Genomic DNA, 13,376 nt, shown 5'->3' on the forward strand with positions numbered 1-13,376 from the left:
TTTGTATCGATGGGTTATTGTTTATATCCTAGCCGGAAGGGGCCATCGCGCTTTGGAGTTCAATTCAGATATGATATAGTTTGGAAGGGAGATAATTGTTCTAAAACTTAATTAATAATTGGGCAAACGCGTACGTTCGCCCCGTAAGCTTCCGTCGTTGAAATCTTAATCACTGAGATAAGTCTTATTGTCGATTCCTAGACGAGATAAGCTTTTGTAATACCTCCATCCGCATCCCGAGTCTCCTGTTCTCTATCGCGATTGTTCTCGCCTACATGCGAGCAAGCGAGCCAGCGTATGGGTGCCCTAGCTGGTTGCATTGCATGAACCGGGGCCCCTGGTTTCTCGTCTAATCAGGTGCTCAGCTGCCGCGATGAAAGAGACTTTGGATTTTGTCTAAATCGTCTTTTGATCGACATATCCAGCTTCTTAAATCCCCACACAGAAGGAAAAGGTTTTCCCCTTCTACCTTCCTATCTAACTACTCCTATTGGTCAGATAAAGTATATTAATCTGATGTTTATAATGTGACACCGAGAGCTGGGTTTGAATAGAATATTTCAATATTGACATGCGTGAAGAGAACTTTACAGGGCGTAGGGGGTGCATTAAGAAGCATGGTGTAGTAAACACGTGGCTCTAGGCAAGTCCGAAGAGACTTGATTTCTCTACAAGTAATTACAGGAATTGTCGATCTCACAGCTACAATAGACCATTACGTACAAACAAAACCGACACAGGGTATTCTCCCTCGCCCCAAGAAGCAACGCTAGAGGGCAGCTCGAGTTGGCTAGCTTTCAAGCTTAATTTTCTACTATTCGATGATTAATTTCGGTTTAATATAGTTCCCTAGTTGGAAGACTCCCTTTGAATGAGAGGGGTGAAAGAGTTAGCTAAGCCTTTGCTAGAGTATAGTTTAGTTTAGTGTATAGCTAGCAACCTTGGCTTATATCAGATACAGCCAAATTAAGGACCAAATCCCTACTAAATTGGCGAACCCTAATTAGAATCTGGATCGAAACTTTTCGAGTCCCGCGGATGTATACGCTATATAACTGTTCCCTCCTTCAGCTTAAGAACATAGTTCTCTAATGAAGTAAAAATATTCGCTTTCTGTTGGTTACTATACTAGAATCCTCGATTGATATAGAGAAAACACACATTCTGTATCGAAGTAGAACTTACAAACAAGTGTTTTGGGAAATTCAAAGTTTTCCTTTACGAGATTGTTTTGGGAATACTTTTTTTTGGGCCTTGGCTCCTTTTAAAGGATTTCATTCTACAATACACCCTACCCTAGAGCAATGCGAAACAAAGTTTCAAAAATAGTTTCAGACCAAAAACATATTTATTTTTTACGTCTCTCGTTTTCTAAGACGCTCAAAGACTATATTAAAACGTCAAGGATTAAAATTTACCCAAAAACAAATTTCCCATGCAATAAAATTTTTTCAAAATAAATAAAAGAAAAATCAACATAAATTTGGATATATTTAAGTTTTATTTATTATTTTTTTTTCTCCGTTTCTTTTGTAAGACTTTTAACTTCGTGAGCGAAATTGGGAAGCGGATTATATTATTTATTATAAAATTCTAAGCCTAAAAAATTTCCCGAATACTTGAAGTCTCTATTATAGAATATATGTGATATTTTTTCCTTTATACCCAAACAAACCAAAGAATGGTTTTTGGCCAAGAAAATATTATAATATAGCACCCATAGTTCCAAATAATAAATAAATATCACGTAAGGACATCGATAAAATATCATAGAAGTAATGGTAAACTATAGAATGTTTTCATGGAAACGTGGTATATAGGACCCCGATGCACAATGAGTACATACATGTCTTTTTGGCAATAATTCGGGTCCTAAACTACTGTTTTTTGGAAACTAAGTATAACGTACCAGAAGTCCATATGAACTCCTGGTGTAACGTAGAGTCCTTAGTTTGTCTATGGTGTTTGTAAAATCTGTTGAGTTATCGCTATGGTCGATGGGAATCCACGGGGGCTTCGGAATAGAATTCCTTTCGTCTGGATTGTTTTGTCAAACAAGATTACGTATTTTCTTTCTTTTATTCTTGATTTCATTTTCGTTGTAATTCAAGTAGAAGGATCTTCGACTAAGTCTGGTTTTGTATAACCCCATAAATTGTTAGAAATAAGGCGTTTACATCTTATCAGGCGACTATTTAAATAACAATCTTTTCAGGGAAAAAAAGGAGCTTGAATTTCTATTTTATTGCCTATGTAATAATGAGTAGGCGAATTTTGAAATGATTCTTTCCTCGATTTATGCTAATATATACTAAAGTACTTTCATCTCGATGACTGTGTGTGTACCCCCACGTTTATTTGTAAAAATAGAATAAAAATTATGACTAAAGAAATTCTTCGAATTTTACAATATCCGGTTCTTCGGAACGTCTTAATTTGCAAAAGGATATCCTTACTATCTTTTGGAATTAATGGAATAGTCTATTCCGTAGAGTAACATATATAGGGTTAACTTGAACAGGGTTCATACAAACCTGGGAAATTTGCGTCAAACAGGGGCCGAGTAATTAAGAAAAATATTCATAAACATACGATTAACATTAAACTATACTTTGGAGGGTCTCATAACTCTGGTTATATTAGAGATACGGGGATGTCCTTTGATTATGTAATTGTCCTATTTGCCCCCCCCCCCCTCCTTCGTTAACATTTGTTCCATATACGGGAAAAACCTGGATAATTCAGGGAAGTATATGGAGAACAAACCTGGAAATCTCAGGGAAACTTGTTTTCCAAAAGTTGTATGAACCCTGTTGAAATTTATATGTATATACTTTTGATGGATATTATGTAATGTAACTTGTGGCGCACTTCGGGCCCATCCCGAACTATAGATGATGATCATTTTGGGATTTTAAAAGAAGAAAATGCATATAGACTCGCACTCGCTTTTACTAAGCGGAAAAAAAAATTCCGGACAAAACGCGAGTTTTCATCCATCAAATTCAGGCGCGGAAAAAGAATGGGGTGGAAAAGGCGGGAGTGAACTATAGTTTGCGCATGCCAAGTGAAGTTTCTTTTTTTTTTATGAAAAAAACTTTCTTTTTTTTTTTTTGGTATTTTAATAGATGATGTTTTTATATCATTAACTTCGAGGTATTTCGGGAAAGGATCGTAAAAAGGCTATGGGATGATGTTGCAACGGAGGGGAACCAAAAATCAATTCGACGGCATTCCTTTGAAATTCAACTATAGTTATACGCAGTTTTGGTTTTTTTATTTATTTTTTTAATAGTTATTTTAAAAGTGTAGCTCTGCTTCCATATTAACATCAAAGGTAGGTTTTTTAAACTTGAAGAGTTGAGCAACGAATTGTTTTTCTATAGGCCTACAGAAATATTTAGGGCTTGGAAAATCGTAACTGTATTGAAGATAAACGAAATGTTTACAAGTACTTAGAGAAATTCGTGTATTAGGTATAATTATAGAGAAACACGTAAACAAAGCTCTATTGGTTGTGTGAATCTAATAACATCTCTACATTTAGAGAACGAGGGCTTCATCTAGTAGAAAGTAATAGGACATGTCTTTTCCCTGGAAATACACCAAAATTAATTCATTCATAAGATTTTCCAATTTACACCAAAATTCAATCATTATAATTCACAAAATTTTCTAATTTACACCAAAATTCAATCATTATAATTCATAATAATTTCCAATTTATACCAAAATTCATTAATTATAATTCACAATATTTTTCAAAAATTTTTCGCGTAGTTACGATACGATTGAACTCTTCTCTCTTATCGCGTGAAATAAGCCTAACCAAAAATTGTAAAATAATAATAAAAAAATAACTATATTTAAGCGCCCTTTAAAGTAGTTTTCTCTGGGATAAAGAAAAAAATTGCGATAATTAAGGTTATAAGCAGCCGAGATGGGAAGAGGAGAGGAGAGAGGAGAGGCAAGGGAGGGGGAGGGGGTATAGAAAAAGATTATGGCCGGAAAATGAGTCTGTCACCTTGATGTGTCCGATATCCCTCGGAAGATGATTTAAAAAAAAAAAAGAAAATCCGTCATATACGCGATACTCTTTCCATATCATTGCCTGAATATCAAAAGCTAACACCCATCCCTTCCCCCCTTCTCCTATCTCCGTGCTCAAGTTCTTTAAAATTTAAAACTGCATCGAAATTATTACACTCGAGCCCGTTCACATTTGTTATATTTTAAGTTAAATAAGTTTTGTTAGATTCTGACAATAGACAATTGCATTAAATACTTGAAGAGAAGCACAAACACCACAGGGGAGGGGGAGGTCACCTTCTTGGATTAATTATTTCCCATGGCACCAAGAAGCAATGTACCGCTAGAGGGAGTGCGAGTTGGCTAGCTCTCCCTCCAGGTGTAGCTAGTGAACTCCATCTGGAGTTGCCTCTTGGTTGGAGCCAGGGAAATAATCCAAGATGGGGGCTCCCTCCCCTGTTTTCTCTGCAAGTACAAAATTATTAGAATGGTCTATAAAGTAGAGGGCTGATCTCCAAGATGCAGGCGTTTTCGCGATTGACAAATTATTATATCAAAGTGGGAACATAGCCCTTTGAGAAGGACTTAAACGCGTTATGAAACTCTTGAAATGAGCGCGCTCTTTTTGAGGAGAAAAAATTCTTTCTCTTGCAGCGAGGGTATAGAGTTCAAAAACTTTTTTAACGTTAAGTAAAAAAAATCCGACAAGTTAAGCTCTATATATAGAAGAAAAAAAAGGTTGATTCGAACGGGGGCTCGCCTCCCTGAGACTCTCAGCTTCTTCTTCTTTCTGCTTCTTCTCTCTTTTAAGTAGACCTTAATTGCGATGGCAAGCCAAGCGAGACAAAGCTTTTTCTCCCACACCCAAAGTTCCTCACGAGCCTTCGCCTCTCTCTCTCCTACATCCTAATATTTCCTTCATCTACTCCAACGCGCTAACTAAATCCCCCCAACTAAAGTTTCTAATTTAGTTTTTTATCCTCTTGGTTATTTTTTTTTTTCTCAGTGATTGGAATTTTTTTTTTTTAGATGTTAAGCCTAATCTGGTCTAATTTATATTATCGTAAAGATCCGATAAATAAACACATCGATATATCGATAATCAACAGGGGGAAAAAATAATAATTAATTATCGGGTTTACCCTGAACTTAATAGTTAGTAATTAGGTAATGCTTTAATTGTATTGTATTTCGTAACATATTTGAGATTAAACTTTAAAGTGGTTGGAGATTTGGTGTATTAGGGAGTTTAAGAATTTGGTCGTAAAGACGTTAGTGGAAATGCACTGAGAAAAATATGTTCAGTGAAAAAAACAGAAAACGTCTGGCAGCACGTGATGCCAGAAAATATCAGTAAAAATTACAGCAACTATGGTTTTTTCGATTTTCAGAACGGTTCTGTAATAATTATAGGTTATTCGTTTGTCTCCAAAACAGAAGTTTTTATGTCAATTTTACAAGTTAAAACTGTAACCATATTCTGTGGTTTTTACAGAAACAACTGTGATTGCAACAGTTTTGACCTGTATTGAAAATCTGTAATTTTTACAGAAAAACTGTTTTGATCTGAAATAATGGTCTGTGGTTTTTACAGAAATAACTGCGTAGATAGGCTTTAAAAATCTGCAATATATACAGATATAACTGTTTTGATGTGGAATTAAGTGCTGTGGTTTTTACAGAAGTAACTGTATAGATCTGCTTTGAAAATCTGTAAAATTCTCAGAAATAACTGTTCTGATCTAAAACTAATGTCTGTGGTTTTTTCAGAAATAACTGTATATGTCAGCTTTTAAAACGTGTAATAATTACAGAAACCCGTGTAAAGTCCATCATTTTTATTGGTGTTAAAAATATGTTGATTTTACAGAAACATTTGTATATATTACTTTTTCGGGGTGCGCTCAATATCAGTACTTTAAACAGATGATATGATATATTTAACAGATTTTTTCAGTGTTGAACCTGTAAATTTCACAGAAATGTCTGATCAAAATCACTGTTTTTCATGGGAACTCAATTTGCATCATTCGATGCAAGATTAATGTCTCCAATATTTTCAGAAACATTGTTTTTATTACTTGTAGGGCTCTAAAATTCAAAAATTTTATCTAAGAACATTACACCCAAAGAAATAAAGACATGCCGATTGTAGCCTGATTATATCCTATGATGTGGGAACTTATTCATTGATTCCGTGAATTTCGGTAAAAGTCATTTTTCAAAACGAGTTCCCTCTGATAACGATTCATTATTTTATAAATTGAAAACTTTTTTTTTAATATATGCAAAATTTTAATAAAAGTAAAGGCCAAACCTTTAAAAATTACAATGACTTTAAAATCCTTCAAAGCCAGCCAAACTCGAAAATATTTTTTAATCAAAAACATAATTTTTGGACTTACACCCTTTGCGATTTTCTGGGTTAATCTTCGCGCTGCATCTAAAGGAAAAATAATTAAATGATTAATATTAAATTAACAACAGCTTTTAACTACAAACTCTGAGTGCCAAAAAAGAGAAATCTTGCAGAAAAACAGGTTTTCAATGTGATATTTTTGGTTTTCTACCTTTTTAAAAACTATATTAACATGGATTTTAATACACAATAAGGGGAAAATATGAGAAAGACGATTTTATACCTTTGGATTAATTGTTTATCTGTGCTCGCTTTTTCTGGATACTCGATATTTAAAACGAAATACAATCCAAAGAACGGTAAAATTCTCGTTGTTAGGTGTAATCATTGACGACATTTTGAAGACGGACAAAAAATTTTGGTTTCAGCTTCCTAGACTTTCACTTGACCTGTTCTGACTATTTCATTCTCCCTTTAAGGGCCAATGTAAAGCAATAATGGCTGATATTTTTTAAGCGGCATTTGAATTTCCGTAAAAAGTAAAGAAAAACCTATCTGGCCAAGGGGTTGCAATATTAGGGTCTATTTTAATATAAACAATGCAAATATTTATAACTTACTTGTTTAGTTGGCACTCGTTATGACGCAATAATCAAGGTGGTATTTCTATATTAGTCATAGTCTGTAAACAAACATAAACATAAATTTGAGTTTTGGTTCTATAATAAATTCAATATATAAATGATCTAGGCTTTATCTCCTTATTTTTAAAGAAAAACTGTTTAATTAACTCCAAAGATAAGTAACCGATTTATGGATTTTCAATTGTCTTCTATTAAAAATAAACAGCAAAATTCACCTTTTATACCTAGATCATTTATCATATAGGATGCTGAAATGTATTTAACTTACTTGTTCAAATTGTGGAATCTCACTTAATGGGCGCTGGTAAACGAGGTAATATAATACTCAGTAAGTCGCGTTTCATTTCTAGCTCTAAGAACCACACCTGCATTACCCGCGTGGAGACCGTAGATTATCGCTAGATTGCAAACCTGTCCAAAAAAACCCGAAACCGACCCTGACCGCGCACAATGGAAACTTTCTAGCCCAGAGTAAAGTGACAAAAAAGGGTTTAAAATTATAGCCTCTCTCTCTTGACCCAGCGGAGCCTCCTAGTTTTTTTCCAAAGAATTTCCCCCTCCTGGGGTTGCGGTTATTTTCCATTCTAAAGGTGGGGCCGGTGAACTCTCTCTCGAATCCACGTGCAATTATTTTTTAGCATTATAAAGTTCTTACTTTTTATCTGGCAGCACCAAATGAGCTAATATAAATATTTACTAGTTTATAGAATATTTAGTAAATCTTATAGAAAATGCACTCTAAATATAAACATCTGATGAACCAAAAATGTATAGTCTAGTCCCCTACACGATGAGTTAAAAAATTAAATTGACCAAAAAATTATGAATTTTTCACCTGTTACTTCAATTATTTGCATTGATTTGCATATCATCGAAACTTTGGGTTTAGACGATATATTTAAAAACTTTACCCGTTCACAAAGCTATATTTATTACACATAAACCGACAAGGTGGAATTTGAAGATTTGCAGCTCGAAAATTATATATTAGTTAAACCATAAATGATAGGAGCTATTTCTAAATTGGGTCTAGTATTTTTACTGTCAAACAGAGGTCGATTATTTTTGAGTTCCTCAATAGTTAAAGAAGTGGCTCGGGCGCAATTAAAAATTACAGAACCTTGCCATTGTAAAAAATAGTCTGTCAAAATTAATGTAGCAATTATATGGGTTTAACTGTAATTTTCCCAAAATAGATACCGTAAAATTTGCGGGAAAAAGCGAATGAAACATTAAAGAATCATATCTTTTCGTTTTTGCAGTTTTGAAGCATTATTATCAGGTTGCCGGTAACACACATATCTGAAAATTATACAAGGAACATATTTTGCTTGTTTAATCGCCAATATACTGTAGTTTTCACAGTTTGTTAGTAACGTTAACAGAGTCATGGTAGCACAATATCTGTAAAATTTACAAACGGCATCTGTTTTACCAATCAAATACGTAAATCTGTCATTTTCACAATTTCGGACTAAAACTAACAGATAATACCATGAAGTACTTAAGGTACAGAAAATATCTGCAATACCTAAAAAACAGTCACTCTGTGTAATATTTTTGCAAACTTTACAGAAAGCATCTGTTTTACCAATCAAATAAGTAAAGCTGTATTTTTCACAGTTTCGTACTAAAATTAACAGATACTTCTATAAAATATCTTCTGTAAAATTTACAGTAAATGCCTGCAATGCCTATCGAGCAGTCACCCTGTAAAACATTTCTGTGGAATTCACCGTTCAAAACTGAGGATCGGAAATTACAGAAACAAATGTGTAATTTTTACAGTTATAATTAGAAATAGCAGATCAATAAGTGAAATATACAGATGTTTTCCGTAAAATAGTAAAAACGATTTTACTGTGTTTGTATTTCTGCAGATAAACTCCGTTAATATATTTTACATTTCAATATTGTAAAATTCTTCTGTTTAAACTACAGAAATTTCTCTCAGTGTGTGTATTATATATATAAGCACGAGACGTATTATCTTATATTAAGTTTGGCACGTGCTTTTTTATTATCGTTGCAATTTAGGCTTAAGTATTTGTGAAATTCAAACTTAAAGCGCGATAAGCCTACACGTTTCTTAAACTCTCTATTTTATCTCAAGACGTTAGATTTTGGGCCCATCGAGAATTTCTCTTTATTACGTTTTTATGCGCATTTCCAGCCCGGTTCAGCCCTCGTGAGTGAAGTGAAATTCTCTGTTTTCGATCACAATGCAACCCTAATAGTACGATTCTTTTATTCAAAATAGAGAAGAATAAAAAAAAAATTTCTTATTTTTATTTCTTTTTTGTTATAATAAATTCGAAAGAGCATTAATCAATTTCGTCATGAAGTTAGGGGCCAGTCACGAAAGCATTTCTTTAAACACTGCACCCGATTGTTTATTATCGTTTCTTACGTTACTTGAAAAAGCTTTAGCTAGCTTCCAATAGAAGCGCCAATTTGTCTGTGGAAACATTACATAACCCCCCAAATAAGTAAACGACTACCGAAACATTGGGATTATCTTTTTTTCGTTTCGTTTTAAAGAGATAGTGGCGTATAAATGATCCATCATTTAGTTTTGAAGCAAAACAATTTTTAATAAAATGGAAACTATTGTTATTGGGAAATATATCTATTTCAAACAATCTTTTGAGACATTTTGAATAAGAGAACGATGCGGATTTTAAAGAAGGCGACACAGTTATGACGTCACCAGTCAGTCAATTGAATAATGAACTGATTAATTATAATAAAAATGTTTAGATTTTCGAAATTATTTTATTTACCGCGAAATTTTCACTTATCGCAAATCTTACGATAGTCAAAATTAAACCCTACTATCCCTTTGAATGATATACATATAGAAAACTGAACTATAATATTATAGGTTGATATCGAGGTCTCCGTACATTTATTTACAGAAATTCCTTTTGATACAAAATTAATGCGTTTCGATAGGCGAAAATAGAGCTTTTCAATAAAGCTCTTGTACATATCCCCCCTGATGTCTTGTACTGGGATTGGGGTAATATGATTGATTTCAAGTAGGACTCCCTTAAAAGCACGCTCCAAATATTATAAGAGAATATTTCTTTTTTTTCCTCTCTCTCTCGCTCTCTTCTTCCACTCGCTCGCTCGCGTTTGCCGTTAGACGTTATAAGATGTTTTCATAGAAGTTATACCAGCATAGGGCGCCACCAGGGCGGCGGGATCCAATATTTTCATATATAGATACACGCTACACTATAGGGTCATTTCGACAGCGAGAGAGAGAGAGAGAGAGAGAGAGACAAGACTCCTTTTAAAAGTTACCCTTACTTCTTCTTCTATAAAAGAGGATGAAGGAAAGATTTTCTCGGCCTACAAAGGGTCAAAGGTTGGCATCGTAAAAACTAACGGAGTTCGGCATGGTGGTCGGGAAAAACGGAAAAGACCGACCTTAGAGTCTGTCTATATATTCCTTTCCATCTCCTTGGCTCCCGAAGATAATCTACCGAACACCCATCCCATACTCCTTGTCTTCTCTATGCTACTTCGTAAGTTAATGATTGTAAGTCTGCTGCAATCTTTCAGGAGCGACGTTTGGTACTGGAGTGGAAGAGTTGGGGGAGGGGCATCTCCGTAGTTGTTTAAAAATCCCCAGTATGCTTTTCGCGGTTGGGCGTTGTTTACTGCAGTCACCTCTATAATAGAAGTTCTTGTTGCTATAACCAGGTGGCGCCTAAGGGTTGTGCCCCATCTAAAACCGGTGTACTATGGTATGGGTAAATTTTAATTCCATGCGTGGGAAAGGGCCCTCTCGTGTTCGCATTGGGAGAAGCAACTGGGTTTTAGACTTTCGTCATTATCTTGTGCTTCTTCTGAATGAAAAAATAAGTAAACTCAAAAACTATCGCATTACCTTTTACCAAATAAAAAAAATATATCAAATTGTTTGTCCAGAATATATTCTGGACACACAAACGAAATCCCTGAACGAAAACCAACCATTAAATAAAAAAATTTAGTCTACCAATTCATTGGAATAGACCTTTTCATTAATTACTTTCAGAGAAACCAACACACAGGGGTGGGAGGCGGCCATCTTAGGTTAATTCCCTGGCGCCAGACGGAGTCAGAGTCCGTTACAAGTGGAAGGCTTGCGGCCTGGCGCGAGAGAAATAACTTTCCCCGCTCCTGTTGTGTTTGCATCTCAAAGGGATTTAATGGAACAGTCTATTTGTGCAGATAGCCAAGGCCTATTTTTATGAACACACACACGTATTACTTCAAAAGGTAATTTCCTAAGAAAGCAATACATTCGAATTTTCGTCGTTTCAGACCCGGTAATAAATTGCTTCCGTATATATATATTTTATTTACCTTCTTCCGGATAAGTTTCAAATAGAAATAAACTGGGTACAACCCTTTTTTTTTCTAGCACTTTCTCAGCAGACCAAAAACCGAAACAGGTCATCCATTGAAATTGATCTACTGAACTTACGCTTAGTTTCGCCTACAAATAGGTTGTAATTCCAAATACTTTGAAATTTTATAATATTACACTTGGGGTCAGATCAGAGATATTAAATTGCTAAAAGTAATAAGTAATTACATTTTTAAACTTCTGTGGATTTAATTATATCTTCTAAGAATTTAAAATACAGATACTAGAGCCAATCAGATCCGAGTAAAATTTTTACCAACGAAGACGTTATGGCTTCAAACAATACGAAATAAATTTGATTTACTGGTAACTTGGCGCTATATCTAACGTCTTGACCCATCAATGTCCCTTCTTAACCCTTTAATAAGCTGAAAAGGGTCTGTTGAAGAACATGAAATACCTAACTCGAGAGTGACTTACCCCTCGCCGCAGTTCTTACCTTTTGACTGTGCACCAAGTTACAATGTTTTTCATCTATGATTATCCGTATAGCTTCTAGGCCCTATAGTGGAATATGGGCTTCGGCCTCTTTATATTTCCCTTTTGGGTAAGGTTTGGAGTGCCTGGAAATAAGGGGTATATTGGTGGAGGTTTAAGGCTGGGCCTGGCAAGGCTTAAGCCTACGAGGCTTTCGTAATGGCGAGAGTAACATGGTCGGTATTTTTCTGACATAAGGGAGCAATTCCTTTTGATAAGCAAGGTCTCCCGCTCGTTTTCATAGGCTTTCCGCTCCATTTGGTGGTGGTCGGTTTGAAGAAGGAAGGCAAAAAGGCCTGGTCGCCTCTCCAGACTACGACGTACGACCCTTGGGTATAAAATAAGGCCTATACTGTATAGATATATCATAAGTTTATAAGTGATATGTTCCTTCCATAAGTATGACTCTTCCTATACTTCGTAATGCTAGGGACTTACAGCTCGAGCTAGTTCGAGAATTGAAGTGCTATACACTCGGTGGTTAATTTTGCATGCAGGACCAAGTTCCATCTAGTCCTATTTTTAGTCCGCATTACTAAGCCCAAATTTGACAGCAGCGCCTCACCAGGCGTCTTCGCTTTACCTTGAATCCATGACCTACCTCATTCACTTCAAAATTACAAGCTCCAATTTCTAAGTTACCAGAGATTAACAAACTTATGGTGAACATATCTTATAAACTTATGTGTATATAAATATATATAGAAAGAGCTTGCCGTGCCGCGTTCTAGATAATATTTACGGTCTCCAAGCTCTTTAGAGTAAATTTCATCCCCCTTCTCCTTCCCCCTCATCTTCATCCTCATCCTCATCCCTTTTTTGATCTTGAGCTTCTTCTTGGAAAGAATCTCGACAAAGAATGTTGTTTTCCTTTCTTTTCTTAAGAAATAGTGCTCACCAAAGATGAGTGTGCTTCTCTCAATAACTACTTTATAGACGGCGTTGTATTTAGAATTACTTAATTTTAATATTAATATTAATTAAATGGTTTTATTTAATTAGGGTGTATTAAAAAATTAAAACTATTTAGTATTCGTACCGGGACTTACACGGTTAACGTTTGACTTCATTGTACCGTGTCTATTTTTAATACTACGCGTATTTTAATCGCTTCGGCAAACAGATAGAGCGTAGAAAAGTAGTTCCTCCAGACCCTAGGGAGTTGATTGGTTGGGGTCCTAATCAATTTGATAGAGGGTCGTATTAAATTTTAACCTCGGAGTCATGTCGGGTCAAATTGAGGTCATTTCCAGAAATATCGGAGCTCTGAATAATATTGATTTTTTTTACACTCAAATAATTAAGGCGATATAATTTCAATTAATCATTAAACTTTCGGGGAGTAAGAGTTCATTGGCCTAGTTTAATTTAAATCTATTTTAATGAAGTAGAGTTTATTGGTATAGGGGATAAAGATGTTTCACGTAATTAGGCTTAGGGTTTC

The 13,376-nt window shown here is 35.0% G+C and overlaps 1 protein-coding gene and 1 long non-coding RNA gene across 6 annotated transcripts in view; one reads left to right on the plus strand and one right to left on the minus strand.

Annotated features, from left to right (window-relative positions):
* Eph (Eph receptor tyrosine kinase) overlaps positions 1 to 13,376 on the plus strand; it is a 316,120-nt gene that overhangs the window by 78,241 nt on the left and 224,503 nt on the right. The gene's annotated exons all lie outside the window — the stretch shown is intronic.
* Positions 5,855 to 7,857, minus strand: LOC149709823 (uncharacterized). Of its 5 annotated transcripts, none has more exons than XR_016375613.1 (4): positions 7,301 to 7,857; positions 7,009 to 7,070; positions 6,347 to 6,939; positions 5,855 to 6,266 (listed from the first exon to the last, which is right to left on the minus strand). It is a non-coding gene; the product is annotated as an uncharacterized LOC149709823 (long non-coding RNA). The 5 variants fall into 5 exon arrangements; XR_016375615.1 differs by having other exon boundaries at positions 5,855 to 6,599; positions 6,672 to 6,939; positions 7,301 to 7,849; XR_016375614.1 differs by having other exon boundaries at positions 5,855 to 6,610; positions 6,672 to 6,939; positions 7,301 to 7,848.

Source organism: Phalangium opilio, unplaced genomic scaffold, assembly GCF_054372755.1.
Source record: "Phalangium opilio isolate 3A_F unplaced genomic scaffold, DU_Popi_V2 ptg000011l_1, whole genome shotgun sequence".
Lineage (NCBI taxonomy): Eukaryota > Metazoa > Arthropoda > Arachnida > Opiliones > Phalangiidae > Phalangium > Phalangium opilio.